The sequence below is a fragment of the Alosa sapidissima genome, chromosome 10, assembly GCF_018492685.1.
Source record: "Alosa sapidissima isolate fAloSap1 chromosome 10, fAloSap1.pri, whole genome shotgun sequence".
NCBI classification, from domain to species: Eukaryota; Metazoa; Chordata; class Actinopteri; order Clupeiformes; family Clupeidae; genus Alosa; species Alosa sapidissima.
Window position 1 is genome coordinate 346866 of NC_055966.1, and position 27174 is coordinate 374039.

Here is a 27174-nt window from a genome sequence, read left to right on the forward strand (position 1 = left end):
GAATTATTAATAGTTTGGTGTTACTTTGTTTTCAGAGAAGAGGGTCATTATAGCATGTAACCTATCTTCATGTAGAATCTTAGAATATTATAGGACTAGCTCTATCTGAAAACACCCATCAGGAATTCTGATGTGATCTGTTTGCTCATTTGATGAATTTTTGGGGATGGAAAAGCATATGTGTAGTTGAAGGAAAGTTTCTCCTTTCGCTTGTTGAAAACAAGTGTTGCTGTACAAACAGGACAGTAGAAGAGTTTCCCTTATGAAGGTTTTTTCCTCTAAAAACAAGAAAAAAAAGAGGTTTTCCCTTAAGGGTTTTCGCTTCCACCGAGAGGATTTGAAACTTGCCATTCTATTTGATAATAACACTACACTATTGGATTTGATTTTAGTGAGGGTTGGTTCAAGGGTGTAATAACAGTACTAATATAAGTGTTTTATGTTTAGCAGTGGTATTGGGGACAATTGCTTAAACTCATAGTTGCTGCTGTGTTGACTGGTTTGCTTAGCTGACTGTTTGTAGTGTGACTCAGCTTAGCAGCTGTATTTTCTTGATAGTAGGGGAGGTGTTAAAATAGTGATAAATGTTTGATCTTGCTGCATAAGTGAGCACACGGGGGCGCTCAAAGGGGGGATATGTTGTGACTTTTATTGAAATATATCCTTTAGTTTATATATCTTTTATGTAGTATCGTTATTCTGTGTAATATCATTGTTTTGTGAAACTGAAGTTTGTAGTATGTTCAGTGTGGGAAAGGAAGACTGGTTTAAGTGAAAGAGCAGGCCTGGCAGAAAATGGCATAGACAAGGTTTGGTGCCAGGAAATGTAAGCAAAACCTAAAGAATGGCACAACCTAAAGAATGTATGAATAACAGGATGAGAGGGCAAAGGTGAAGTATTACTTGGTCAGTTATCTGTAAACATAGAGTGTCTTGTCTGGGATGACTTGAAGGGGTATAAAGGCTGGACAACAGCCAGAGGATGTTATCTTACTTAGCTCACTGCTCACTTTCTTACTTTGCTTTCACTTACTTACTTGCTTCACTAATGCTCCGGAGTGCATTAAAGCCATCATCTGCAGTATACATCCACGGTGTGCGGACTTCTTTTGATGTTGTATTATTTAATGTGGATTTGACACCACACAGGCTTGCCCAAAAAAAGGCCTGTGGTTTGCGCAGCCTACAGTAAGTAGGTCTTAGTGAGTTAGGGGTCCTCTAGACTTCTTTTTAGCTGTCTCAGAGGTGGAAAGTTGCGTTTGTTGGGGGCAGGGCCGGATTAAGGGCAGCCGTGGCCCACTGGTTAGCACTCTGGACTTGTAACCGGAGGGTTGTCGGTTCGAGCCCCGACCAATGGGCCGCGGCTGAAGTGCCCTTGAGCAAGGTACCTAACCCCTCACTGCTCCCCGAGCGCCGCCGTTGAAGCAGGCAGCTCACTGCGCCGGGATTAGTGTGTGCTTCACCTCACTGTGTGTTCACTGTGTGTGTTTGTGTTTCACTAATTCAAGGATTGGATTAAATGCAGAGACCAAATTTCCCTCACGGGATCAAAAAAGTATACATACTATATACTATACTTAACAATTCATAGACCCTTGGGAACAAATGTCTGATGGCCCCCCAGCCAATGTGAATCGGGCGGTCAGTTAATAGGCCTATCGTGAAGATTTGTATTGCCATTTAAGGCACGAGCGCATCTGTGAGGCCAAGCCTCACCAAGTAGCCCGTTTGTTTACAACTAACATTACATTTAATTAAACTGCTCATAGGCTATGCCGAAATAGTTTCAACATTTTGAATATCAGTGTCAGGTGAATTAGGAAATGCCTTATGGCTGAAAGCTGCTTGGGATCCCCCCTGTCAAGCAATAACTATACAAATAGTTAAAAACAGATGACATGATGCGCGTCACTGACATAATGCGCAAATAATATAGCCTAGATATTCCAATATATTCAAATACATGTGTTTATTTTAGAGGGGATATTCAAACGTCATTTTTGAGCAATTTTGACAGCCCTAGTCCACTGTAGGCTACTCCAATCGTCTATTAACACCTCCCACCTAACTCCGGTGAGTGGGGGTCGCTATTATGCGTGTGAAATAGCACCATTGTTAGTTCCGGTGTTGTGTGCCTTCTGGTTTCTCCACCTACTGGTTTCCTTGCGCGTGCATGCGCTGCAGCAGTTGTCAGACATTCACAAACAAGTTGTTTTAGGTGGTTTGAAGTTGCTTTTCATACGCCATGAGCGCTCGGCTACATTACAGCCACTCAGACAAAAGACATGTAAAAAATATATGTTTTGAAAACTAGCATTAAACTGGATTCGATCCCGCAAAAGCAACACACGTGTGACTCTCTCCATCCTGATTCCCTACTCTTTGAGCCAACTAATATGTTGTATATGTTGTCTAATATGTACACGAATCAATTAACTATTGTAGACTACCATTAATTAATAACGTAGGCAAAACCCAGGTAACATGTTGTCCAGGCTATCTGAAACAAGGGGAGAAATTAAATGGTACGAAAAACGATCTACATAGCGCACCAGACCGCGATGTCTTCAAGGGTTGAATGAAGGGAGTTTGCAAAAATTAGTATATTTTTCAAGTCAATAAAGATTGGGTTGCATCCATTACAAACAAACATGCAATGTGAACGTCTGGGATTGGGGAGAGCACTAAATGCTCTTCTGAATAAGCACGCAGTCAAGCCTTTAAATGAAAAACACTCTTTAATAATCAAAGAAATAAATGCTTATGAAGTAAACTTGTGACCATCAAAAATAGTTTATCGCCTGTAACTCCGTGATAACACGACGTAACAGGAAGGCATTTGGCTGAGCAACGGAGGTTAATATGCTCTATATTTTGTCCAAATGATGTCTGTCTATCATCGTTGCACTCTGAGAAAAACAGAATGTTTAATTTGTCCTGCGTTTCTTCTACGGCTGCAAACGGGATTCACTTGCCGTTAACCAAATATTTCTTTATTAGGGCAGGGCAGGCATATTTCTGGCTATTAAATTATTTCTAAACCAGTCTGCTAAAGTCTAAAGAGACACCCTGCTCACTTGAGACCTCTGCCGGTTGTTGCAGCGTCGTTGCAGCGTCACTGGAAAAATACAAATTAAAGTCGCGTGATGCCGCTTGATCCCGCGCGCGGACCGCGATGGAAGCTGGCCAAGTCGAAGCACTGCCCACTGTACCCTCAAGATGTGAACTAACATGGGTTTTGACATTTGTCACCCTCCTCATGACAACAAGTCAAGTCCCAAGTAAAGACAGAGATGTTATGCAACCGCATGTCATCAATCATGCTTTCTTTATATTATTCTTATCAATCTATCAAACTTTACATATTGAAGAGTTTTAAAACACTTATAATCACAAGCCCAAAGACAAACAAAGTATCCTTTGTTCTCTTACTGAGGAAAAGTAAGAGTGAATACAGGATTTTTGATTGTAATGAGTTCACTAACTGCCTGGTAATACTGGGCCAATTGATCTGTCTGTTAGCATTACGCTAGTTGTGCTGCGCTTTAAAACCATACTCCTTAAACCCGAGGTTTTGGAGTTTAACACGCAGCTGAGCACAAAGTGATTGCTGTGTAAGGACTCACACAAGATCAGCTGATTCCTAGTTAATGTTGGTTTAAACTGCCTGGAAACCCGAAGTACTAGTTTTACCAGAGAATGTTTAATAGGAAGATGATAATAATAATAATAATAATAATAATAATAATAATAATCTTTATTTATATAGCACTTTTCAAAACAAAGTTACAAAGTGCTGTACAATATCAACATAAACTAGAAATGCAATTCCAAGGAATTACCATTGCATGAAAATGCTAAAGTTGTGATGTAAAATATCATGTATAGTTAAAACAGATAATACAGAGATGGTTACTACGGTGATGTTAGGATAGACATGGTGGTTGCATAGCTTAATAAAAGTTGATATTTTAAAAGTAGACTGTTTAAAAGCTGAATGTAGATAGTTTAAAAGTTGTTGACAGACTGGAAGTTGAATGAATGTTGATATTCAAATAGTTTAATGGCTGTGTATAGGTAGATATTTGACGATAACTGAAAGTTGGAATGGCTCTAATGTTTGCTAGCAGTTATGCTAAGATTTTTAATTCTGCTAACCATGCTACTTAGCTAATGTTTTATAGCAGTGCTAGCAATGCTAACATGCTAACCATGCTACTTAGCTAACTTAACTAACAATTTCTAGCAGTTTTGCTAAACATGCTAACTATGTTAACCATGTGACTTAGCTAACCAAGCTTATCATTTTAGTAGTTATGCTAACTATGTTAATTAGCATGCTAAAAATGTTAGCATGCTAACTATGTTAACCATATTACTTAGCTAATTTAGCTAATCATTTTTAGCAGTTATGCTAACTAACATGCTAACATGCTAGCATGCTAACTATGCTAACCATGTTACTTAGCTAACTTAGCTAATCATTTTTAGCAGTTATGCTAACTATGCTAACTAACATGCTAACATGCTAGCATGCTAACTATGCTAACCACGTGACTTAGCTAACCTAGCTAATCATTTTTAGCAGTTTTGTTAAAAATGCTAACAATGTTAACATGCTAACTTTGCTAACCATGCTAACTAGCTACAGTGGGTAGGAGTCATAGTTGATGAAATGGAAGCGTTAGCGTTAAATTCTGTCAGGAAGACTCAATGCTACGTCACTCATTCATTCATTACTTCCGACCAATCACCAGTCTGCATCAGCCTTTATAATCACTTTACTTTGCACCTGCCTGTTGTTTTCAGGTGCCGATTTTCGATGTTCCGTATCCATGCACGGGTAGCTAGTCATTCACTTCGCCACAACTTTAACATCCTTTCGCATCGGCGCTGCAACGTCAGCAGCCGCTCTAGGATTACCTACATCCTCAATCAAGTTGCTCGGAAGATGGTCTTCGTCGGCTTACGAGTCCTATAAGACCTCAGGACCAAGCCCTTCTAGATGTGCAAATAGCTCTCGCAAGCGTCAATTAAGGTAAGCTACCTTTCAAAGGTCTGGTGGTGGTTTTTCGGCTCAGCTAAAGCATTATATTAATTACGATGGACCCGAGCCACTCTTCTCCAGTCACTACGCACAGCCGGCACTTTAGGCACAGAATAAAGTGTTAATACATTCTAGTCACTACGCACCGCCGCCCTTGGTCTAGCTTCTGCAAGCTTCCTCGGGTAATCTCACGTCACAACAGTTAATTTCTTTTATCCTACCATCACCCCACTTCACTCATCATATACATACGCAACTCGACTCGGCAGTCGACTCGAATCGCAATCATCAAATCGCAATCATCAATCGTTATCGAACCGAACGATCATGAAGCACATTCCACGGGGATTTGCACCACATTGCATTACATTCTTGCCGTGCAAGAACCGAGCTTACGAAAGCTCTGAGCTTGTGCAAGCTCCTTGATTTCGCTGCAATCGCTGCAGACCATGCTGGTCATTTTCTTCTTTTCACCAGAGAGTGCTCAAGCTTTCTATCTGTTTCTCTATACCTTTTCTCTCTGAACTTATTACCCATGGACAATGTCTATTTCATGCTTTCCTGTCTCGTTTAGCTAACGTTACCTATGCTGCTCATCTTATTTTGGGGGGCCTTTCCAAGAGCAAGGTGCAAAAGCATGGCTCACTCTTTTCATCTTGCCCTCGAATCTGCTTTAGCTCCATTCCGTTGCAGGATGCGGCTCGCTCACGGAAACAGTCATCACATAGGGGTCGTACTTAAATCGGATATAATCTGTCATGGACACTACACCGTGCTGTTATTTTGGGTAAGTCAACATAATTAATTAATTAATCTAAACCTTGCTTTGTTTACATTTCTATCCTAATAGTAGGCCTATACGTTGTGCTATTTAGCTTTCTTTAACATGGCTTTACCTCTGCCGGATGGACAGTAGTCTGTTAATTTCATCTGCTGTACATCTTGTCCTCGCAGCTCCTATTCACCATCGAACCGCAACAAATGGAGTTCACAAACTGTAATATTTTACATCAAATTGCTTATCAATTAAGAGCTAGCTACTCCATTTGCTAGTCACAAGGCTCACAAGAATCTATGGACTGTATGGTTAGTAATGAGCATTTTGTAATCAATGTACTTCCTCTTGCAAATGTCTGGTGGTGGTTATCTAAATTTACTCATATTACTCATCTCTTCGTTCTGGTGCCCGTACTGGCTTGGTCGCATTTGTGCAGGTCATAATCTTCTTTAACTGCAAGCGCTATTTCTTCTGCACTAACCTGAGCTTCTGCAACTGCAAGCTCATTTTCCCCAGAGCATTTGCAACTGCAAGCTCTATCCCGCTGCACTAACCCTGAGCATCTGCAACTGCGAGCTCTATTCTGCTGCACTGACCCTGAGCATCTGCAACTGCAGGCTCTATCCCCTGCACTGACTGAGCATCTGTTCACCCTGCACGTTGTTAGTTAACCCTTGAGCTAAGCTTCTGCAAGCACTAGTCACTCAAGCAGTCGTGTTCAATGGGTTGAACATCTGCAAGCTCGATTCCCTTCCATAACTTTAAATCAATCATAGAATTTGAGTCACAGGTGATTGAATCCATCTTATAATAATCATCATCCTCATCAAATCATCAGTTTATTTATTAGTAGTATATTCTTCATGTGTCTCTGCTGTCTGTCTTGCTTTTCTGATTCATCTCCCGAGTTCAACCGGATAATACAAAATGCACTGTTTAATATTGTTATGCTCTATTTCAGAGAGGATGACCATCTAAGCATTCTGGTGGGTATCTTTATTTCTTATTCTTTGGGGGTAGGCTCTGCCCCTGCCGTCTCATACCGGCAGGATCTGCAAGGGTCTGCACACTCGTTGACCTGGACCGAGGATGGGGCCTATGCCAAAGACTGTCTTATTGTTGCTTATGCCTTTTGTATATCCTTTGATTAGCCCTCACTCTGAAGGCTGACCCAGCTGTACTTCTATTAACCTTATACCGCCCTCCTAAACTATGGACTGGCTTTCTCGACCAGTTTTCTGAACTTATGTCGCTCATCATCACTAGCTATGATCGGATAATTGTAAATGGCGACTTCAATATTCATGTCAATAAGACAACTGATGCTAAAGCCAGTAAGTTCCTTAATGTGTTGGACAGTTTAGAGCTAAAGCAGCATGTTACAGGACCCACCCACAACCTTGGCAACACCCTCGATCTAGTCATTTCTAGAGGGATAGAAGTCACAGACTTATCAGTAAATGATATAAATATGTCTGATCATCATTGTGTATCTTTTAATATAGTACTACATACTCCAAAAATTCATCCCGAAATTGCAATCAAATCGCGACTCTTGGACATTAGAGCAGAACAGCAGTTCATAGCTCTTATAGACTCCATAAATTTAGATATTTTACATCATCCCATTGATCAAATGGTAGAGGCTCTCAATCGTGAATTAGGCGCTCTGCTTGACAGAGTGGCACCCTTAAAGACTACAAAAAGGCCCTGTAGCAAACTGACACCTTGGATGAACGAAAATATCCATGATCTAAAAAGATCATGTAGAAAAGCTGAGAGAACATGGAGAAAAACTAAGTTACAGGTTCACCGTGCCATTCTAAAAGAAAAAATAGCAAATTATAATAGAGCTATTCGGAATGAGAGGAGGAACCACTTCTCTAAGGTAATTGCTGAAAACAGTGGAAACTCTAGGGTGCCGTTCTCTACCATTGATAGGCTATTGCATCAAACACCTTTTGATACACTCAGTCAGGCATCCTCTCTAAGATGCGAAGAATTTGCAGACTTCTTCAAAAACAAAGTCATTTCTATAAGGGAGGCTATTGGTAACACAAGTAATATGTTTGATAGTACACCCAAAAACAGCCCCCCAAAATTAAGGTCCTTTAGCACTATTACTCAATCTGAGCTTGGTAAAATTATAACTCAAACCGGCTCCTCAACATGTGTTTTAGATCCAATCCCTACTACATTCCTCAAAAAAGTATATGATAGCTTAGCTCCCTTTTTTCTCAAGGTAATAAATACCTCATTAGAAACAGGTATATTTCCAACTGCTTTTAAAACCGCTGTTGTGAAACCTTTACTTAAAAAGTCAAATCTTGACCATACCAATCTGAGCAACTACAGGCCTATATCAAATCTATCGTTTTTGAGCAAAGTACTTAAAAAAGTTGTTTGTAATCAGTTAAATACCTTCCTCAACGAAAACAGTATCCTTGAAAAATTCCAATCAGGTTTTAGATCAAATCACAGCACAGAAACGGCTCTAGTAAAAATAGTCAATGATCTCAGACTAGCTACTGACTCAAACAAAGTCTCAATCCTTATTCTTCTGGATTTGAGTGCGGCATTTGACACCATTGATCATAGCATCCTAATTCACTGCCTTGCGAAGTGGGTGGGTCTCTCTGATAATGCTCTAAACTGGTTTCAAACCTACATTACTGGCAGAGATTTTTATATCAGTCTAGGAGATCATGTATCTGAAAAACATGACTTGCCTTTTGGTGTGGCCCAGGGGAGCTGCCTTGGTCCCCTGCTATTTTCTCTATATATGCTTCCATTGGGAAACGTCATAAGTCAGCATAATGTAAACTTCCACAGCTACGCAGATGATACCCAATTGTATATTTCTGTGGAGCCAACTAACCCAGATGGCCTTTGCTCCCTCACTGCATGCCTAACCTCCATTAATCAGTGGATGAGCAAAAACTTTTTGAAACTAAATGATGACAAAACAGAGGTACTTCTGGTTGGACCAAAACTAAAGCGAGATATTATTCTTAGTAATCTGGGGAACTTGGCACACCAGGTTAAACCAAAAGTAACAAGCCTCGGTGTCATCTTAGATGCAGAGTTAAGTTTTAAGCCCCATATCAGTAAAGTTAATCAGACAGCCTATTTCCACTTGAGAAACATTGGCAAAGTGCGGCCCTTTTTAACTCAACAAGATGCAGAAAAACTAATTCACGCCTTTATCACTAGCAGGTTAGACTACTGCAATGCACTTTTCACTGGTCTTCCCAAAAAACATCTAAAGAAATTGGCACTCATACAGAACTCTGCGGCTAGACTTTTAACTAAGACTAAGAAGAGAGAACACATCACCCCTGTGTTGGCTGAACTGCACTGGCTCCCTATTTCCTATAGAATTGATTTTAAGGTTATGTTAATTACTTACAAAGCTCTGAATGGCATAGCACCTTCATATATCTCTGAGCTTTTAATATCTTATCAACCACAAAGGAAACTTAGATCATCCAATTCTAATCTTTTAATCGTACCCAAAGTGCTCCACAAACAAAGTGGAGAAGCTGCGTTTATCCATTATGCCCCCAAACTATGGAACACCCTGCCTCTGTACATCAAGCAGGCGAGTTCAGTAAATATTTTTAAAAAAGATCTGAAAACATACCTGTACAGGAAAGCTTTTAGTTAACTCATCTTATCCTGTAGACTACATTTTCAGATTATTCTACATCTGCTACTATTGGAGGGTGCAGCCAGCCAGAAGCAGATGGGCTCCCCCTATTAAGTCAGGTTCTGCTCAAGGTTTCTTCCTGGAATATGGGAGTTTTTCCTTGCCACAGTTGCCATATGGCGTGCTTGTGGGGGGTAAGAGGGTTAAGGCTGCCAGTCTTATGACGTCATTTTCTATATTTTTGATATGTTGCTGAGTAGATCATAAACAGCAAAGAAAAGTGATTGATAATGACTGACTGACTATCATTGTGTTACATGCTTCAAATGTAAAGCACTTTGAGCTGCATTCTGTGTATGAAAGGTGCTATACAAATAAAGCTTATTATTATTATTATATTATTATTGATGGATAAAAACGTGTGTTATCTTTCATTGTACCTTCCTGAGTCTTTCTGATAGAAATGTGTTGACATAGTTGATGACAAGTTAAAAGTTGTTGATAGACAGCTAGTGAATGTATATAGTTTAAAAGTTTAAAAGTTGAATGTAGATAGTTTAAAAGTTGTTGATAGACAGCTAGTTTAATAGATAGTTTAATGATAGTTTAAAAGTAGACCGTTTAAAAGTTGAATGTAAAAAGTTCAGTAGTTTAATGGGTTACATTGTTTAACAGTGGATTATTGTAGTGAGGACTTTTATTTTGAAACAGTTTTGGGCAGAGGAAACAGTTGAATAGGATGTGTAGTCTTAATTGACCCAGATTGTATGCTTAAAGCCTGAGGCTGCAGGTGGCATGAACACCTGCCATAGGATTCTAATTGCTTAACGGCCGTATTATGATGTCACAATCGGCAATGTTAAGTCTATGGGGATTTTTAAAAAGTTTTTCTTTAATAGTTTAAAAAGTATAAAAGTTTCAAAGTTGAAAAGTCATACCAACCCGATCTGTTTGAAGACCTACGTTACAAAATTTGAATGAAGTTTCTAAGTTAAACTGTTCAAGAGAAATTGCGTACGGAAAAAGTGGTAAGCGGAATAATAATAAGAAGAAGAAGTAGAAGTTGCCTAGGAAGAACAGTACAGTGCATTTTCATGAAAATGCAAATAAGACATAATAATATAACAATCAAATAATATATATTAATTCAATTAGAACTTAACATAAATTTGAAAAAGGAAAATAAACTTACACTGAAATAAAACTTACTGAAATAAAACTTGACACTGAAATAAAACTTAGGATACTGAAATAAAACTTGACACTGAAATAAAACTTAATAAACTTAACACAAAATGAAGTATATTACTTAAACAAAACTAAGGAAGGCTTGCTTGTAAAGATGAGTTTTAAGGAGGGATTTAAAAGAGCATGCTGACTTGGCTGACCTGATTTCATCAGGCAGGTCATTCCAGAGCCTAGGTGCCCTGACACTAAAGGCTCTCTCCCCTTTAGTTTTGAGATTGACTTTAGGAATAGTTAGGAAACCACTACCAGATGATCTTAAAGTACGCACAGGTGTATAAGGTACTAGGAGATCAGATATGTAGTTGGGAGACAGGCCATGTAGAGCTTTAAAAGTAATCAGAAGAATCTTAAAATCATTTCTAAAGCTTACTGGGAGCCAGTGCAGTGAGGCTAAAACAGGAGTAATGTGATTACAGTACTTTGTCTTAGTAAGAAGCCGGGCAGCTGAATTCTGAACAGTTTGAAGTCTCTTTATAGATTTTTGGTTCAGACAAGAAAAAAGACTATTGCAGTAATCCAGGCGTGAAGAAATAAATGCATGTATAATGGTCTCAGTGTCTTTAAAAGTTAAGATGGAACTAATCTTGGAAATATTTCTGAGGTGATAGAAACAAGACTGTATGAGCTTTGTGATGTGACGTTCAAAGCTTAAATTACTGTCAAACCAGACACCAAGATTCTTTGCAACAGGTTTTACACAGTCTAAAAATTGAAAGGGACCTAAGGATGGTATCATTTGTTTCACTATGTGCTGGGATCCAATGACGAGGACTTCTGTTTTGTCAGAATTCAACTGGAGGAAATTGTTCGACATCCAGTTTTTTATGTCACAAAGACATTCATTTAAGGAATTCAGCATACTAGGATCAGGACCTGCTAATGGGCAGGTACAGCTGTGTATCATCAGCATAGAAGTGGAAGGAGACACAGTGTTTCTGGATAATGTGCCCAAGAGGAAGCATGTATAAACAAAATAAGATTGGTCCTAAAACTGACCCTTGAGGTACCCCATACCTGACAGGAGAAAATGAAGATGTGTAACTGTTTGCAGAAACACAAAACTTCCTATTTGTAAGATGAAAACCATTGTAAGGCTGTACCAGAAATTCCCACCCAATGTTCCAGTCTATGCAGCAGTATGCTGTGATCAATAGTGTCAAAGGCTGCGCTAAGATCAAGAAGTACAAGGACAGAACACATGCCATCATCAGCTGTTCTTAAAAGGTCATTTGTAACTTTCAGCAGTGCTGTCTCAGTGCTATGATACTTTCGGAAACCAGATTGTAGCTTTTCAAAAAGATTATTATTTTCTAGTGCAGAGACAAGCTGCTTGGACACTAATCTTTCAAGAATCTTTGATACAAATGGTAACTTGGAAATAGGTCTGTAGTTTTGAGGTAGAGATGGATCAAACCCTGATTTCTTTAGCAATGGGCTCACACTTGCAGTTTTAAAGTAATCAGGGACAATGCCATTTAAAAGTGAACTATTAAAAATAGAAAGCAAACAGGACCCAACAGATTCAATTACAGGAACTTTGTTGGTACTACATCAAGAGGACTGGAAGATACTGTCATATGTGACACTGTCTCTAGAAGTTCAGATAGAGTAACTGTATTGAAGTGGTTTAAAGCAGCGGTCCCCAACCACCGGGCCGCAGGACATTCCTAACCGGGCCGTAGCCTACGACATGAGTTGCATGAAAAATGCATGCAAAAAAATGCATGCAAACTAAACTAAATTTAACTAACTAATTGCAAAAAAATGCATGCAAACTAAACTAAATTTAATTCGCAATAATGTCACGTTTTTACATGGCATAGGCCTATATGCAGTTGTTTGATTGCACGCATGTTTGCATTTTGCAAGGTCCATTTTCTTACGTCTGTCTGTCCCGCCTTCAATACTTTTACATATTGCCTTCAGCGCTGCGCAGCCTCAGGTCAGCTCACTCCACTTGATCAGTTCTTGGCGAACGGTAGTGTCACACGAAGTTAGCTAAACTGCTAGAATGAGCAACAAAAAACAAGCATCTTTAGCAGGTCACTGGCCAGAGTGTTTGAGTTGCGAGAGCCGCTGCAGAGATTTCTTACAGAAAAAAAGTCACCGTTAGCTGCACATTTTAGTGATGAGGACTGGGTGTCAAAACTCGCTTACCTGTGTGACATATTCGGGTTGCTTAATGACCTCAACCTGTCACTCCAGGGGAGAATGACGACTGTCTTTAAACTGGCAGATAAAGTCGCTGCATTTAAAGCCAAGCTTGATTTGTAGGGACGACGAGTGGACCGGGGTGTATTTGATATGTTCCAAAAAGTAGTGGGGGTTTTGGGAGAGACTGAGGCAGGGCCCTTTCTCTCGCAGCTGGTGCGCGATCACCTTGTTGCGCTCTCAAATGAGTTTGAGCGTTACTTCCCATCCTTCAATTCCCATCCCGGTTGAGAGTGTTCTAACTGGTAGCATCATCACCTGGTATGGGAACTCCACAGTTAGAGATTGTAGTACTATGCAGAGAGTAGTGCGCTCAGCTGAACGTACTATAAGAACTCAACTCCCTGCTCTACAAGATATCTATTCCAGAAGAGTACTCCTAAGAGCCCAAAAGATTCTGAAGGACTCTTCTCATCCTAACAATGGATTATTCCTACCGCTGAAATCAAGAAGACGCCTATGTAGTCACAAAGCCAGAACTGAGAGACTCAGGAGAAGTTTTTATCCCCAGGCCATCCGAACTCTGAACTCACACTATACTGACTTTGCACACATTCACTCCTCAGCACTCTCAAACATTTCCCAACTCTGAACTCACACTATACTGACTTTGCACTCATTCACTCCTCAGCACTCATGACCCCCCCCCCACACACACACACACACACCCACACACACCTACAAGACTTTTAGCACTTTTACACTTTTACATCCCTCTCCCTATGCTACAGACCTTTTATTTATTTTCTTATTTCATCACACGTCAAAACACACACACACACACACACACACACACACACACACACACACACACACACACATATCTGACTTTCTCCAACTTTTGCACACTTTTTATTTATTATTTTTGATTTCTCCTCCATCTACCCATGTCCTTGATTGCCTAGCCTTTCTTCCCCCCCACCCCCCACCCCACCCCACCCCCATCCCCAACACACACACTTACATCATCACTGTCATCACTTCACATACATACAGCACTCCTCTACATACTTGCTGCACACTGCCCCCCCCCCCCCCCCCACATTGTCTTCAGGATCTTCTCCAACACACATCCTCTACATACTTACAGCACACTACACACACACTACACACACACACACACAGTCACTGCTCCACTCCCGCCCACACACACATCTTCACTGTCATCACTCACATACATTACATACAGTACTCTGCTTGCAATAGTAAGTCCCCGACCCCCCCCCCCCACATACACAGCACATTGTCTTCAGGATCTTCTCCAACACACATCCTCTACATACTTACAGCACACTGCCCCCACCTACCCACCTACACACTACACACACACACACACACACAGTCACTGCTCCACTCCCCTCCCGCCCACACACACATCTTCACTGTCATCACTCACATACATTACATACAGTACTCTGCTTGCAATAGTAAGTCCCTGCCCCCCCCTACATACACAGCACATTATTTCATCAGGAAGCTTCTCCAACACACATCCCCAACATACTTACAGCACACTGCCCCCCCCCCCCCTCAATACACAGCACATTGTCTCATGAGGAAGCTTCTCCAACACACATATTGCACACTGCCCTCTCCCCACATACACAGCACACTATCCCATCTCCCCTGTCATCCCCCCAACACACACACCAAGACCCCTGGCAGTTGGGTTAGCCCCTTGAGCCGTGGATCTGCCCAAGGTTTCTTCCTTGGTAAGGGAGTTTTTCCTTGCCCCTGTTGCTCTTGGGTGCTCCTTGTTGGTGCCCCCCACCCAATCCCAATCCTCCCCCACCTTTTTTATGCAGCCCTTGCCACTTAATCTACTAAACCCCTCTTCTACTGCACTTTTTACCCCCCCCATTAATGCACAAATAGGCTGACACCAGACATAATTTCACTGCATTTCTTACTTCCAGTAACTATATGCATGTGACAATAAACTTCCTTGTATCCTTGTATCCTTCAAAGATCCACGGCATAGTCCTAACTTGTCAGCGCAGGAGGAAGAGCAGTTGATCGAAATTGCAAATGACGGTGGTCTTAAGAGTGTGTATAAGGAAACCTCTCTGGCGGGTTTTTGGATCACAACCAAAGCAGAATATCCCAAGATAGCCGTAAAAGCGCTGAAAACGTTTCCCACCACGTATCTATGCGAGGCCGGGTTTTCGGCAATGACTGCAACTAGACAAATTGCGCAATCGACTGGACATTTCAAACACACTGAGGGTGTCACTGTCTTCCATCACCCCCAGATGGAAGCTTCTTGTTGCAGGGAAACAAGCACAGGGCTCCCACTGATTATATTCGTAATGCACGTTTAGTTCCCATGTTTTGTTCCCATATTTTGTTAAGCATGTTCACACTTATAGATGTAGCTTCAAGTTGTTCAATAATCATAGTTCATATTGTTCAATTTTCACTTCTTCAAGTGCACGTTTTTCACAAGAGATCGTTACCTTCACTGTTCATACATAACTGGAGCTAGTTCTTTTCAAGTAATGCATGCACAACACATATGGAACATGGAACCCCCCCCCCCCCGGTCCGTGAAAAAAAAATAGGAATCAAACCGGTCCATGGTACATAAAAGGTTGGGGACCCCTGGTTTAAAGTATGCCTATCCTGTAAGAAAGAGACTTCAGAGTGCATAGTATTAGGAGTGATAGAGGTTCTAATTGACTCTACTTTCTTAGTAAAAAAGGACAAAAACTTTTCACAATCAACATCACTTTCCACTGGGACACAGGGAGTAAATGTCTTTACCAGCTGCTCTACTGTTTTAATTTTTTTTTAATTCCAGGGCATCAGTCAACTCCAACACTCTCACCACCTCTACAGCCTCTTCTCTCAGTAAGAGAAAGTGAACGACCACCTAGACCTGCATTCTCCAGCAGTGCTTCCCCCCTGCTCCGCAGACAAGCTCTGCGACAGACCTCTAGCCGTGTCAGAATCCTCCTGCCCCGCAGACAAACGCCCCAACAAACCTCCAGCACCATCACTGCGTCCCAGCCTTCCAGGGAAGTTTCAAGTAGGCTACACCAAATCTTCATTGTCAAACATCGGATGCTCGGCCAGAAGATGACCCAAACCAGTCACCCAGCACATCATTGAGTTCTGAAGCCCAGGGCACCCCATCCACAAATAGGGAGCCTGAGCATGGCGAAAGTTCGGGAAGCAACGCAGGCCAGCCGGCTCCTGAAAGAATCGCCCGAGCTGTCTGCCAACACGCATTGCCCCGCTTTGAGCAACACATGCTTGACATGAGCCGGGAGGAAAATGAGTTGAAGCTGGAGCTCATCAGGGGTCTCATTACAGAAAGAATCCTAACTGCTCATCCTAACTTAAGTTAGGAAACCAAAGATAGGAAAAATCCTAACTTCCTATTACAGAAGCAGTGCCTAACCTAATGTCCGTTTCCTATCTTATCTGTGGCTTCCTATCTTATCTTTATTTAGGAAATCCTAAATGTTCTATCAATCAGATTTTTCGACGGCTATCAACAGTTTATGTCTTTTTCTGCACTTAGAATGTGCACGAGACTGATAGAACGCATAACTGTAACGACAAATGAGCCTAACCGTTAACGTTAAATAACAAAAAAGTTAAACGAAACAGCAAGCTACGGTCATGGCTGGTCCAGCTGATAAGAAGAGGAGGGCTTTTAATTTCAGCCAAGACAAGTTGGAGGCATTAGTTCAGGCGGTGGAAGACAGGAAAAATGTATTATTCGGGAAATTTTTTAATGACCGTAATGGCGCAGTCTAAAGACAGACACTGGAAAGAGGTGGCGGTCTCAGCGGTTTGTGGGATGCTGAGGACGGTGGAGAGTACGAAGAAAAGTGATGCTAAGATCAGGGGGGGTCTTACAAAGGAGGGACCAAGCAAAGACGGGGGCTGGTTTGCCTGAAGTGAAGCCCCTAACCTCACTGGAGGAGAAGATCCAGGCTGTAAGTAAGGTAAGTTGATTTCAGCACTAGCTTCCATCTTACAAGGATACAAGGAAGTTTATTGTCACATGCATATAGTTACTGGAAGTAAGAAATGCAGTGAAATTATGTCTGGTGTCAGCCTATTTGTGCATTAATGGGGGGGGGGGGGGGGTAAAAAGTGCAGTAGAAGAGGGGTTTAGTAGATTAAGTGGCAAGGGCTGCATAAAAAAGGTGGGGGAGGATTGGGATTGGGTGGGGGGCACCAACAAGGAGCACCCAAGAGCAACAGGGGCAAGGAAAAACTCCCTTACCAAGGAAGAAACCTTGGGCAGATCCACGGCTCAAGGGGCTAACCCAACTGCCAGAGGTCTTGTGGTGACTTTTTGTAAGTTTCCTGATAAGATATTCTGTAGTTGTGCTAAAAGATGTACTATACATTGGGCTAATGTGTAACCTCTGTGTGGTGAAAAGAGCAGGGGTAAATAAAGCACAAGCTAGGGGCCCAGAGGTTTGCCTATAAGGAAGTGAATGCATAGAAGAAATTGGACATCTCTAGCAGTGTTCAGCTCAGGTCAAAGGTCCATTGTAGAAATAGAATAAATACCTAGGCAAATATGTATTACCAAAAGAGGTAGGAAGGACATAGGAGCTCTGTTCTATTCTGAGTTGGTCAAAACAAGTGATGCTACTGGAAAGAGGTATATAAGCTGTGTAAGACAGGATGTTAGTAGCTGGCTTCATGAACCTATGCTCTGTATTGGATTAAACCTACACCTTCTGCAGTATTCTGTTGCTTTGTCACAATTCTTCTGAGTTTGAATCAGTTAATTATTGGCGGTGGTAGTGTAGTGGTTAAGGAGCTGGGCTAGCGTGCAGTAGCCTGAAAGTTGTCGGTTCAATTCCCGGCTTCCACCGTTGTGCCCTTGAGCAAGGCACTTAACCCCAAGTTGCTCCGGGGACAATGTGATCCCTTGTAATATAGCTGACATATGTAAGTCACTTCGGTCAAGAAGTGTCTGCTAAATGTAATGTAATGTAATTATAATTTGACACCACATAATTGGCGACCACGAAGGGACCTGGGAAAGGACAAAAAACAATAAGGACAAGACGGCTGTCGTGGCCTCGGGGGCCCAGGTGGTCAGGGGAGAAAAGCTGAGGCGCCATTTAAAATAAGGTAAGCAACTTTTCCTTAAATAGCAGCTGATCTTCTCTGACCAGACTGTGCCCTGAATTAGTCATCTTGACCTATAAGTCCTCCAGTCAAAGAATCTTTCAGTAAGAATCTAAAATTAAGACAAAGTGACTAATACTGCAGATTGTGGTAAGCATTTGTGTGTACATGGTGAAATAATAAAGATGATTTTGCATGTGTAAAATCAAGAAGTTCTGCATGTGGAGAACTTCATTCCTGCATGAGGAGGAATACTATAGTCATATAAAAAAAGTTTTGCATGAGTAAAACTTAAGTTCTGCATGAGGAGAACTCAATTCCTGCATGAGAAGGAATAATATAGCTAAATTAACAGTTTTGCATGTGTAAAACTGAAAGGTCTGCATGGGAAGACCCTCATTTTCCTGCATGTGGAGGAAATAATATAGTATATAACAAGTGATAGGTTTAAATAAGTTGAAGTTGAAACACTCCAAGAGTGAGTGGACAGGTGGCCAAGTAAGAAAATTGTTGAGGCCTGGTGCCTGGAATACTGTGTAATAATTCGGTGTAAAAAGTTGTGGATGTAAAGTTGAAATAGAGTATAAAGTATTGTTGTGTGGAAGTATCATAGTTTTGTAGTATATGTTGTTGGTAGAGTTAAGTACTAAAAGTAAATGGTAAAGTGTTTGTAAATGATTGCATATATTGGCACACTTGTATAATTTGTGACTGAGAAGAAGAGGTTGTGTGTGTGTGTGTGTGGCTGTGCGCACAGGAGAGTGAGTGGGGGCCCCATGTAAAAATAGCATTGGAATGTTGGTGTGGAGACTGGTCAGTGAAATGGGATGTATGGCAGACTAAATGCTTTGCTTTTTACATGATTGAGAATTAACTGTGTTCAAAGAACTTACTGCTATAACTGCTGTGTTGGATGTCTTGGAACCGCATTATAAAAGTTATAAAAATGTTATGCTCTGGCTCCCTACTAAGACAAATTGTGTTTGTAAGGTTGGCAGAGAAGCTGGAGGGCTCCACGGTGGAGACTATCATCAACAAGCGTGGTGAATAAAGCACACCAGTCTACATAAATAGTATATTGATAGAATTAAGTAAAGTGATAACTTTGATAGTTAATAATTAATTTAAAATAAATTTATTCATAATAATATAGACATAAAGGTAATTGTAAGATAATAAAGTAAAAGTGTTAAAAGTAAAAATAAATTATATTGTGTGTCAAGCAGTGGTTTGCTGTGATAGATGTTGAATGGCTATGATGGCGGCACTGATGACACAGTAGTGCATAGATTAATGATGGGCTTAAACTGTTAAAATATATTGTATTTAAATTATATTGAGTTAAGAAAAGAAAGTTATTAGTTGTAACATTAAGGATATGAAATATTGATATTGTAGTTTGAATTAACATAATTATTGGTTAATAAGTAGTTGGTAATGTTACAAGTATATTAATAATAGTATATATATACTGTTAATGAATATATTAATAAGCAAATTGTATTGCGTTTAATTTCAAATAGAGAAAGTGTTAAGCCCATTATTAATTGGTGTGTTGAATTGATAGGCCACACAGCCTGGTTAGGTTGTAGGGTGGCATAGAGATAGAAATAAGGATAGTAGTGTACAATAAAGAAATTCATAAATAAAATTTAATTAAAATAAATTTGGGGGTGAAATAAAAAAATAATATAACACTGGGATAACACTGTCACAAAGAATTTGCTGTGGTAATGGTACATTAAGCTGTGTATAATGTATGTGTAAAGTGTGTAGTATAAACAAAGCTTTGAAGGGTGACTGGTGCAAAGGAAAGTCCTTACCTGGAGGTGGTCTGTGATATTGAACGTACATATATAAGTATACATATAAGGGTATTATAGTGGCTTTTGGTGTGGAGAAGGTGGCATTTAATATAAGGTAATATAGAAGGTTGTAAGGTTAAATAAGTAGTACATATAAAGTAGTCGTAATTCATTAATAAAATGGCTCAATTGGAGTTAAAACCACTCACTCCGATAGAGGAGGTGATTGAGCGTAATCCGGTGGCCAAGCGTGTGCTGGTGCATTGTTGCAATAAATGGGCTACACGTACAAAAAAAGATGCTGATCCATGGCCGGCAGATGGAACATTTGATCCAAAATTGTTGATATAAATGGAAGCAAAAGTTAGGGATTACAAGAAAGACGAGAAAAGAAGTAATAGGGAAGAAAAGAGAATAGATGAGCTTGAAACCCTTAAGGCATTCATGTTAATTGCAGATGAGAGAAGGAAAGCAAAGAAGCAGAGTAATAGGACAGATCAGGGAAAAGAGTCTGATACAACAAGGGGAGGTAGACCTCCACCTTATGTATCTTCTCCACCACAAGTGGAGGGAATTTATCCACAGTTATCAACAGTAGGCCAGTATCCCCAGGTTACATTTAAAGGTGAAGTAACCGGCGTAGCAGACATTTCCCAGGATGCCGGTGATGCATCAGGTCTGGGGCTACAGGTAGCTAGAGAGGTAGAAGAAAAGTTGGCTGTGTTAAAACAACAACTGCTAGAGGTTACAACACGAATCTCAGAACAGCGTACTACAGGGTCACAAGGCTCATATGAAGAGGAGAGAAGATCAGTAGATGATGAGGAAGCTTCAGGAGGAGGAAGATTAGGGCTTTTAAGAGAGCCAACCCAAGATTATAGTTATCTGGATAGAGAGGATCAGAAAATGATTGAAAGAGAGATAGCAAGAAGGGAGCAAGCAGAAAATAATCAAGACCAGGGACAGAGTAGGGAAGCACAAGATCAAGCAGGGTCTATTGCCCCGGTAGTTAGGAGAAAACAAAAACATGACCAGAGCAGTCCACCTAATTGGGCAAGGTTGGACGACATAAATCAAGGTTTAGAGAGGTCTATACAACAAGCTAAGATAGACAGCCAGGCAGGGAAAGACAGGAGTCAGTAATTAAGGACTTCTGGTTCACAAGAAATCAAATAAAAGCTGATATAGATCAATTGGAACAATGTGTGATAAGGGATGTTCATATACCTGCAGCAAAAATAGCAAGAATAATAGACACAATAGATAGAGAATTAAAGAGAGTACGAATAGGCCCAGATACAGTAGAAGACAGAACTGATGAGAGTAGAAGAGAGAGGCATGTAAAGGGCCTATTGCATAGTCGTCTATCTTTACTGCTATATCATGAACAAGCGGAGAAAAGAGAAGCATCTGAGTATGTTGCGGAAATGGGTGGCTTCAATAGGGATAACAAGGACGTAGGAAACATTTTGGAGGCTCAGGTAACTGGGGTTTTTCAGGGGCAACAGGTGACATTGGCATTACCTGCCCAAGAGCCAAGTCACATAGATAATGATTTGGGTGGCGAAATAGGCGAAGGGGAGGAAAAAATGGGACCTTTGTTGTCATTACACAATATAAAATTAAATGTAAAAAATAAAATGCGGCAAGCTGGAAAAACTTTGCTTCAAAAGACGCTAAATAAGGGTGAACAAGTGAACTGCAGTGTGGGTCCTGTGTCATCTAGTGATGAGACTGAAAACATAATGATGCCCTTAATAACTAAAGGGGGACAGGATCATTACCAGCCGTGGGGTCATACCGATGTGCAGGGGTTAATCCAGAGGCTCCCTGTGCTGCATGACGGAGCGAGCGTTTGGATTACGAGACTGGAAAACCACACCGAAGGAAAAAGACTGGCTGTTGGCGATATTAAAGCATTGCTAAGTATGATACTGGGAAAAGAGACTGCACGAGGAGTGCTAGAGAGAGTAAATAAGGGACGATGGATGGGAGACCCAAATGTGGACCGTGTGGAATTTAATACCCTAACAAGTTCAGTCCTTCCACACTGAGCATTGATAAGTTAAAAGAGGATGAAAATCCTGCAGCATTTGTTGAGAATGCTTCTGCTAATTGGAGGGCAAAAATGGAACAGGATCCTGAGGACAATCATATGATCAGGAGTATGTTCAGAAAAGCAGTGTTGGAGGCACTTCCACTGACAGTGAAAGGAAGCATAGAAAGGCTGTGGAATTTGGGGACTATGTCCAGAGATGAATTTAGAGAGGCAGTGAGTCACCATGTGGGCCTGTACAGGACAATGGAGGAGAGTAAAAGTAAGCAAGATGTTGAGATACAACGTAATTTTGCAACGTCAGCTGGACGATTTAAAATCTCCAAAAAAGACAGTGCAGGCACCTGTGGTGACCCAGGCCTCTCCTCCAGGGGAAGCCCAGGCCACAGCACATTCCCCAATGCCACTTCAGCAGCCATTACAACAAGCGCTTCCTCCCCAGACAATGTTTACTGCCTATGGACCCTCACCACAATGGGCACAGCCAAGCCCATGGCAGCCACAACTTCCCCCTCAGAGAGGATGGGGACCTAGACCAGGGGGGAATAACCAAGGCAGAGGACAAGGATTTAACAGAGGCAGTGGACAGCAACGATCACCAGTTTGCTACAGTTGTCACAAGACTGGACACATCGCACGAAATTGTCAGGTCAGGCAGAGGCAGGGAGAGGAAGGAGGCACTCCTGCATTTGGGAATGAATTCCCCGGTGTGGGGGTCCCATCTCCTTATGGGGGGGCCCATTACTGAGGGGGCCTAGAGAATCCAAAAGGGGAGGGTCAGCTGCCAGTGTTATCAAGTGCAGCTGATACAGAACCTATACTGCAGGTTCAAATTGAGGGTAAAGAAATGTTGGTAATGATAGATACTGGGGCTACATATTCATGTGTTAACCCTATTGATGCCCAACACCTCCCCAGGTCAAGCTCTGGAAAAGTAGCTAAGACTATAGGATTCTCAGGACAAGTGCAGTTGATACCTTTTTCAGCTCCAGTATCAATAAAATTAGGAAATAAAGAAATAATAATGCCAATTTTAATTTCAAAAGATACTCCTATTAATTTATTAGGACGCGACGCATTGTGTAAATTGAGAGTAAGCATTGCATGTACAGTGGGTCCCAGTTAAAAATTGACACTTCATTCACGATCATGGTGAATGGTGAAATGTAAGTACAACTGTAGCCGCTTGGGGGCAGCATAGTCCGCTGTGGAGTTCCACGGTCGAACCAGACGGCGCATTCGACAGCAAGGGCTGTGATTGGCCGAGTTTTCAGTGCGTTTCTCTGTGTTTTTAGCAGCCCCTGCAACATGCTAGTCCATTGTAGCCTAAGCCTTGTACATAATGTTAAACATAGTTTTGGATTCAGTGGCAAGATTTCTTGATTGTACAGTGCCTGTCTCTCAGTAATGTTTTAAAATGAGAGCTTCGTCAGCTGGCAGTAGGCTACTTTGTCGGTAGTCATGAGAAGTTCGCTTGCTAACAGAACATAAATATGCTGCCCAGAAACCTTGTGAATAGTTCTGATTTTTTTTACTACACTAACGAGGTTGAAATATAGACTTTGCCTACAGCATCTCCTTAACAGTAATGTTAGCAAAATGTCAGCATTCATATGACAAAGAAAAACGAATTCGGTCACTCAAGACTGTGCCACAGCAACCAGTGTAGGCTACAGTCCTACCCAATAGGCCTACTCGAAGCAGATAGCGTTGTCTGACGGTCGAGTGGGTTAATGCACGTATTTCCAGAACAGGTCTGCAACTTTCAGGTAGTTCTGAGTTCGAATTTAGGCAGGAGCAGAGCCATATAAACCGTGGGGCGGTGGTAGTGTGTGGGGCGGTGGGTTAATGCACGTATTTCCAGAACAGGTCTGCAACTTTCAGGTAGTTCTGAGTTCGAATTTAGGCAGGAGCAGAGCCATATAAACCGTGGGGCGGTGGTAGTGTGTGGGGCGGTGGTAGTGTAGTGGTTAAGGAGCTGGGCTAGCGTGCAGTAGCTTGAAAGTTGTCGGTTCAATTCCCGGCTTCCACCGTTGTGACCTTGAGCAAGGCACTTAACCCCAAGTTGCTCCGGGGACAATGTGATCCCTTGTAATATAGCTGACATATGTAAGTCACTTTGGTCAAGAAGTGTCTGCTAAATGTAATGTAATGTAATGTAATGTAATATAAAGGCCTAGGCCTATTGTTATCATTTGCAAGGTGTTGCTCCTGGCAATACTTGTTTATAAGACGTTTGGTGATTAATTGATAGCTGTTTTTGGGACACGTTAAACGTTCTTTATAATGAGCGCATCCGGGGAGTAAAACGACTGTTACACGCTGTTACAACTGTAGGCTACAATGATTGCAATACAAAAATATGCGCGTGTTAGTTTAGTTAGTTTTGTGATGTTTTGCACTTTTGCCTCGTGTGTTTTCAGGTTTTAGGGCTTTTTTGGCAAGATTGACCTTGGTTAGACTCTGCATATGTTATTTCTCCGTATGGAAAATAAAGTCAAATTGTCTGTTATTAGTTCAATAACAAGTGTTGCTTGTTAAAACATGTGACTAGTGAAACTCAAATGATTTTAGAAATATTTAGCCAAAGCCAAAAAGTGTTAGAGAGAAGGAGACGCCGGTGCAGCTCAGATGTCTTCTTAATTTTCTTTATTCTTTAGTAAAAGGTGCAGAACATTATTAAACTTTGACTAACTTTTCGATGTTCGTTAGTCAAAAACATCGACACATCGAAATGTTAGTCAAAGTTTAATAATGTTCTGCACCTTTTACTGAAGAATAAAGAAAATTAAGAAGACATCTGAGCTGCACCGGCGTCTCTCCTCTCTAAAATATCTGTCTACCAAAAAGTGTTTCTTTGTGCCCCGCGCTCCCCCACTGCTTGTGAAAGAAGGGGATGGGGGAGGGGGGCTTAACGTGAAAAAGCTTAATGTCACAAAACGGCAACGAGTCGTTTTAGGCTACATGCCTTCATAATGGTAGGCTACAGGAAGTGGGGGGAGGGTATGGGATGACCAGAGCCGTCATCTATCGTCTTTCCAGGCACACAGCTCGTTATATAGCCTATCGACTGCCTTAACAGATAGGCTTTGCTCTTGGGTTTGGCCTTACAGCGAACTCAATGCTCTTGTTGCTTGCAGTTTGTTAAATAAAGCGATGCAGATTACATTATTTATTTCTGATTAATTGCGTCTTTTGATGTATTTTGCAACATTTGCTTGTTAGGCTGGGCTACTGTCAATGTCCTGTACAGGTCAATGTTCAACAATTGCTGGTGTAGGCCTAGGCTATTAATCAATTAGGGACTGTTCGTTATTTATTTAATTAACCCTTTAGGCGCCAGAGGTTTTTTTCCGAAACAATCAATTTTGACATCTTCATTTCAAAAGGCTATATCTTAAAAGTGATAAGAGATAGAGACTTTCTGTAAATTAGAGAAATATTAAGGATGACCCAAAGTTTATGTAGAGATTAAATGTTTATATCTAATTTGCATATTATGACGTCATATGGTGGTATCTTGGATTATAGAATTTTCATGAAAAGTCGCATGTTTGAATGATAAAATGCACCACTTCTTTCCCCCCAAAATGTCCCTCACCTTCTGTATGCTATATTGCACAATCATTACTAATAAATGGCAGAAACAAACCAAATGCATGTAGCGGTAGACTGGCCTTTTGCTGTAGAGATTTTCCATTTACTACATACAGTAGGCACTCTGATTCCATGTATGGGGCACATATATATTATTCAGATGACACACAAACACAAGTAGACAAGACCTGTTTAGTTCAAAAGCTCATTTGCCACGGCAAGGCACAGATCAGGAGTGAGATGACGAGACAAGACAAGAGACAATGTTAGTATTTTTTTTCTTTTTGTTGTTTTTGTTGATGTTTTTTTGTTTTTTTTCTTAGCTGACAAAGACACACACATCACAAGGACATGAACACACAAAAAGGAACACATAGTGTACTGTATGTCCTAAATGATCAGGGAAGTAGATAGCAAATCAACAGTGTAAATCATTACTAAATGGCTGACATTTTTTTTTTTATGTAGCAGGCCTTTTGCTGTAGAGATAATGACTCCCTATCCCTATCCATACAGGGCCGGCATTCCCATCATCTTGTGATAGACTATGCATGACCTAATGTGTGTGTGTGTGTGTGTGTGTGGGAGAGGGAGAGAGCGTGTCACCACCTCCACCATGCGAGCAGCATGGCCAGATCTGCCTCGCGCGCGCCGAGTGGAGAGAATTTGCGCAGCTCGGACTAGGCCTACTGTCATTCTCATTGCGACTCCCCACACTGCCAATACGTTGCCCCCTAACTGTCCTATGAGCACTTCGACCTCGTCTAACATACCCAGTGGCATTAGACAAAGGCTCCACCACGTTACTGTCGCCACGATTGTGGAGAGGCACACGTTCAGAAGACAGAAGCTAGCGCTATGGATATTAGGCTACCTCCAGCCTCGTTCGCCACACCACTAACACCCTGCTAACTTCCCGATGAACACTCCGAACCCGTGAAACATTATTCCCACCAGTGACATTGGGTAAACGATTCAACGTCTGTGCTTGGTGTAAGCTAAACTATGGAGTAAATTCTCACTTTGTCTAGCTGCATCATTGCAAGGCAGGGACGCATCTGAAGCCTCACTAAACGAATCACCGTCATTTTCTGAAGGCAGATATTCCCCTTCAGAATCAGGGTCCGCGAATAGAAGACCCAACACTTCATTTCAGGTAAACTTTTTTGATGCCATTAGACGATAATCTAATGCAAATACTCGCTGACGTTGACAATATCGCTCTGACAAAGTGGCTCACACGCACACTAGCTCCGGTATTTCATGCACTGATTCAATGCGCTGTAGCTAGAAAGTTTTGTTTAAAGCGTGTCCTTTTTTCGACTCGGGGATGACGTATGACATGTCTGCCATCTAGTGGAGTGGAAGTCGAACGAAATATGACACCCTATTTGACTAAATTGGCCGTTTTATTCAGTACCGCATCTTGTCGACTATAGTCGATTGTGGCGCCTAGAGGGTTAAGGGGCTACCGGAGGAGTTTTGGGAGCGTTAGTCAAAAAAGACATGACCCTCCCTCGCCAGTAAGATTTTTTTTCTATGACCCTCCAAAGTGATTGAGAAAAAACGCATGACCCTCCCCAGTCCCAACAATTTATTGATGCCTTAGGCTACTGGGTCAATTTGGGAGCTTGCATGCAACGACTCCTTCCTTGAAATGCCTTGAAAAGGCTGTCGTTT

At 41.3% G+C, this 27174-nt stretch overlaps 1 protein-coding gene across 1 annotated transcript in view; it reads right to left on the minus strand.

Moving 5' to 3' along the window:
* agmo (alkylglycerol monooxygenase) overlaps positions 1–27174 on the minus strand; it is a 290769-nt gene that overhangs the window by 140461 nt on the left and 123134 nt on the right. The window lies entirely within an intron of this gene.